The sequence below is a fragment of the Myotis lucifugus genome, unplaced genomic scaffold, assembly GCF_000147115.1.
Source record: "Myotis lucifugus unplaced genomic scaffold, Myoluc2.0 scaffold_525, whole genome shotgun sequence".
Classification (NCBI taxonomy): domain Eukaryota; kingdom Metazoa; phylum Chordata; class Mammalia; order Chiroptera; family Vespertilionidae; genus Myotis; species Myotis lucifugus.
Window position 1 is genome coordinate 115,500 of NW_005871573.1, and position 5,480 is coordinate 120,979.

Genomic DNA, 5,480 nt, shown 5'->3' on the forward strand with positions numbered 1-5,480 from the left:
GCCGTGAGGGAAATGCAGATGGAAACCGCAGTAAGCTATCCCCACCTACCCGTTAGAACGGCTGAGAGAAAACGTAGCCACAGCACGAAATGCATGCTCTTTCGGTTCTTCTTCTCCCAGGAACACGGCTACAACCCTCCCCTTGGTGGTTACCTGCTGATATGGTTCCTTGGAAGGCCTCTCCGTGGCTGTCGTCCGTCTGTCCGTCTGTGTGTTTTTCACGAAGCTTCAGATTCTTCGCGTCCACAGGGAAGGAGCGCTGGTTACAGTCTCAAGTGTTCAGAAGGCTTTTCTGTGTTTAAGGCTGAGCTTGCCTGCTGCCCTCAGACCATCCCCCCAAAACTTGGGAGAGCTGGCGGCCTTGGGCTGTCTTCCCCCAGGCAACTAACTGCAGGCTGGCGCCGGGGAACCAACACCCCCTTCAGGTAGGGAGGCGATCCTGCAAGCGGGGTCCCCAATCGGCAGCAGCAGTGGCACCTGGGCACTTGTTAGAAGGGCACTGTTGACCTAGCCCAGTGGTCGGCAAACTGCGGCCCCTTGAGTGTGGCTCTTCCACAAAATATCACCTGCGGGCGCGCACGTACAGTGCGATTGAAACTTCGTGGCCACACTCAAGGGTCCAAAGAGCCGCATGTGGCTCGCGAGCCGCAGTTTGCGGACCACTGACCTAGCCGCTAGCAGGTTTGGTTCAGTGGATAGAGCGTTGGCCTGCGGACGGAAGGGTCCCGGGTTCGATCCGGCCAAGGGCACGTACCTCGGTTGCAGGGTCCTCCCAGGACCAGGCACTGGCCGGGGGGCGTGCAGGAGGCAACCCATCGACGTGTTTCTCTCCCATCGATGTTTCTCTCTGTCTTCCACTCTCTTCCACTCTCTCTAAAAATCAAAGGGGGAAAAAATAACCTCAGGTGAGGATTAAAAAAATAAGAAGAAGTGCACTGTTGGGGGGAATGCAGACTGGTGCAGCCACTGTGCCAGGCAGTATGGAGGTCCCCCCCAACAACGAAACATGGAACTGCCTGAAGGCCCAGTGATTCCACTTCTGGGTGTACGGGCAAAGTACCCCAAAACCCTAATTCAAAAAGACGTATGAATCCCTATGCTCCTTGCAGAGGTATTCACAGTCGCCAGCCCATAAAGCAACCCAAGCGCCCATCAGTAGACAAGTGGATAAAAAAGCTGACGTACGTGTATACAATGGAATATTACTCGGCCGTAAAAAAAGAATGAGACCACAAGCATTTGCAAAAATATGGGTAGCCCTGGAGGGTATTATGCTAAGTGAAATCAGTCAGTCAGAGAAAGACAAATACCACCTGATCTCACTCAGACGTGGAAACTAAAGAGCCATATAAACACAGGAGACAGACTCACAGATACAGAGAACACACTCATGGGACTGGTGAGAAAGGTGAAGGGATTGAGCAGGACACACTGGTCGTTACAAAACAGTTATGGGGATAAAGTAGAGCTTAGAAAATATAGTCGATCATATGATAATAATAATTGGGGATGGTGCCAGGTGGGTGCCGGGACCACGTTAGAAAGTGAATGATTGTGCAACCACTATGCTATACACCAGAAACGAATACAAAATAATAGTAAATGAAAACTGTAACCAAAAAAAAATTTTTAGTAAAAAAAAAACTTTAAAAAAAAGAAATGCACATTTGTTGTTGTTGTTACTCCTCACCTGAGGATACTTTTCCATTGATTTTTAGAGAAAGTAGAAGGGAGGAGAGAGAGAGAGAGAGAGAGAGAGAGAGGAACATTGATGTGAGAGAGACACATCGATTGGTTGCCTTTGCACATGCCTGACCAGGGCTGGGAATTGAGCCTGCAACCGAGGTACATGCCCTTGACTGGAATCGAACCCCAGACCCTTCGGTCCACAGGCCAACGCTCTATCCACTGAGGCAAACCGGCTGGAGCAGAAATGCACATTATTATTATTATTTTTTTTACCTAAACTGGCTGCATCAGAAAGGCAGGGGTGCCGCCCCGCAGTCCGTGTTTGCACAAGCCCTCCAGGCACTTCTCACGCCTGCAGGAGTTAGAGAACCACCGAGGGGGGCCGGAGGCTGCCCCTTTTCCACAGTCCCCACCGCGCCCTAATGTCTGTCCCCAGCCCACCTCCCTCATGTGAAGTCAGTGCCAATTCTGTCGGCTCTGAGGGTGACCCCTGCCCTCTCCGCCGCTGTTTGGGGAATTCCCTGGCGGCCAGAGGCCCTCAGCTGGGGCGGCCGGCTGCCAGGCGAGCATCCAGTTCATTCTCCCCGTGCAGGGGGAGGGGGCGCGGCGGACGCCAGGGCCTCCGGGCCCGGCTGTAAAGCCGCGGGTGACAGAGCAGCACCAGGCCCCACGCACGCACTCTGACCCCAGAGGAGGCGCCGAGAGGCGTGTGAGGAAGTGGGAAGGGGGGACCCCCAATCCGCACCGCCTGGATCTAGTCACTGTAATCACCCCGGGCTCCTGCTCCCCCAGCGGACCTGGTTACACAGCTGTGAGCGGTGACGTGTGTGTTTATGCGTTTCCGACATTTGTCCTGATTCATGCATTTTTCTGTTTCGGAAGACACCTCCCCGGCGCTGGCCGCTGTGGCTCAGTGCATAGAGCGCCGGCCTGCGGCCCGAAGGGTCCCGATTCGATCCCGGTCAAGGGCACGGGCCTCGGTGGCAGGCTCCTCCCCGGCCCGGGGCCCTGGTCAGGGTTCGGGCAGGAGGCAACCCATCCATGTGTCTCTCTCACGTCCATGTTTCTCTCTCTGTCTCTCCCTCTCCCTGAAAATCAATGGGAAAACATCCTGGAGCGAGGAGAACAGCTACAATAGCAGAAGCAGTTGCGGAGACAGCAGCTGTGGATGCAGATGGCTTCCTAGGGCTCATCAGCGACAGTCCTTGTGGGATTGGTCCTCTGCCCAGTGGCCGTGGCCTGAGAGGAGGGACGGCTCTGCCTCTGAGAGCCCCTCAGCCCCCTCCCCCGCTTTCTGGGTCAGAAACCCCAGGCCACTCGCCCTGGATCCGGCTCCCAGGGTGCCTCTGAGGGTGGGGGCCCCCGGAGCCTCCATGTCAGCCCTGGATCCGCACGTGCAGCGGCAAATGCGAGCTGCAGACTCGGGCATGTTTCACAGCCGGAGCCTGAGGACCCCGCGTCCGGCGAGCGAGCCAAAACCCCTCCTCGGGGGAGCTCCCCAGCGGCTTGGCTCGAATTGCTTTCCTTCCTCAGTGCGTGGGGCTTCCGGTGGGGCCCCGGGCCGCCTGGGCCGGCGGGAGAGCTTGGGAAAGCAGATGTGGATGGACAGAGGCTCCCTGGCCCGGCGCGCTTCTGGGCAGCTCGCCCCGGGATGGGGATGCCGATGGAGAGAGCGAGGCCCCCAGGAAGAACTGGGGGGGTGTCCCAGGCTGGGGGCCGCTGCAAGGGACCCCCTGAGTGGGTGGGGGGGTGTCACTTTAGAGCTTATAAAGAGCAGCTGGGCCCGGCCGGCGTGGCTCAGGGGTTGAGCAACGACCTATGAACCAGGAGGTCAGGTTCTATTCCTGGTCAGGGCACATGCCCGGGTTGCAGGCTCCATCCCCCATAGGGGGCGTGCAGGAGGCAGCCGGCCAATGATTCTTTCTCATCATGGATGTTTCTCTATTCCTTCCTTCCTTCCTTCCTTCCTTCCTTCCTTCCTTCCTTCCTTCCTTCCTTCCTTTCTCTCTCTCTCTCTCTCTCTCTCTCTCTCTCTCTCTCTCTCTCCCTCCCTGCCTCTCAAGAGGCCCTGTTCAGGTTGGCTCAGTGGCTAGAGCGTCGGCCTGCAGACCACAGGGTCCCGGGTTCGATTCCAGTCAAGGGCACGTACCTGGGTTGCAGGCTCCTTCCGGGCCCGGGCCCTGGTCGGGGCGCGTGCAGGAGGCAACCCATCGACGTGTCTCTCTCACATCGCTGGTTGTCTCTGTCTCTCCCTCTCTCTAAAAAATCAATGGGAAAATATCCTCGGGTGAGGATTAAAAACAAAACAAAACAGGCTAACTGGCCGGGAGTTAGCCAGGTATTGTGTCTCCTCTCACCCACAGTCTCTCTCACCCACAGAGCCGCGAGGCTGCCCACACGCCATTCACACAGTGAAACTGCCTCCGCCGCGTGTAGATACTCACCTCTCCTGGCACGGCCGTGAGTAACGCGTCTCGGTATCTCTGTGTCACTGAGGCGGCAGGCTGGTTCTCCCCACCGAGGGGTGAGTCACGTAGATAAACAAGGGTGCCAGCGGCTTCCGGAGACAGATTCCAGGCCTGAGAACCGAAACGGACTTGGGCCAAAGCGCTCACACCACATGGGGCTCACACACCATTCCATCCACCCGCCCCCTGCCCCCAGCAACATTCAACAATGAACAATGGGGAGGAATGCCCACGGCGTGGTCCTGCCGACGACGACGACGACGACGACGACGTGTCCTCTTTCCAGCTAACCGGCGTGGCATCACTCACAGCTTCATTCATCGGAGATTCACTCATTCATTCATGAATTCATTCTTCATTCTTTCTTCATTCATTCATTCCCCGACCTGACCTGACTAATCCATCTCCTCCCCACCCCAAGCCCTGCCTCTACTCAGAGGTTCTCACCCTTCCTAATGCCGCGACCCTTTAATACAGTTCCTCATGTTGGGGTGACCCCCAACCATAAAATTATTTTCGTTGCTGCTTCATCACTGTCATGTTGCTGCTGTTATGAATCGTCATGTAAATATCTGATATGCTATATGTGTTTTCCAATGGTCGCGACCCACAGGTTGAGAACCGCTCCTACATCTTTTCTTTTTGAATATATTTTTACTGATGTCAGAGGGGAAGGGAGAGGGAGAGAGGGAGAGAAACATCAATGATAAGAGAGAGTCATGGATGGGCTGCCTCCTGCACGCCCCCTACTGGGGATGGAGCCCGCAACCCGGGCATGTGCCCTGACTGGGAATCAAACAGTGACCTCCTGGTTCATCGGTCGATGCTCAACCACGGAGCCACGCCAACTGGGCCCTGCATGTATCTTTTTTTAAAAAATATATTTCTTTATTGATTTCAGAGAGGAAGGGAGGAGAGAGATAGAAACATTAATGATGAGAGAGAACCATTGATTGGCTGCCTCCTGCACACCCCACACTGGGGATGGAGCCCGCAACCCAGGCATGTGCCCTTGGCCGAAATCGAACCTTGGACCCTTCAGTCTGTAGGCTGATGCTCTATCCACTGAGCCAACCCGGCTAGGGCCCTGCATCTATCTTTTAAAGCCACCTTTCCAAAGATGGCATCTGAACATTAAGGCGAACGTCCATGGGTGTTTTCTCGACAATTTCACAACCTGAGGACAGCAGGAGCCGCCCCCTGGCACGGTCCCCTCTGTGGCAGGCCTGTGCCGCTGGGACGACGCTGAGGCCGGCAGATTGTTGCCCTCCACGCAATTTTTTTTTATCTTATCAGAAAAATGTGGAAGAGAAAACACTAATA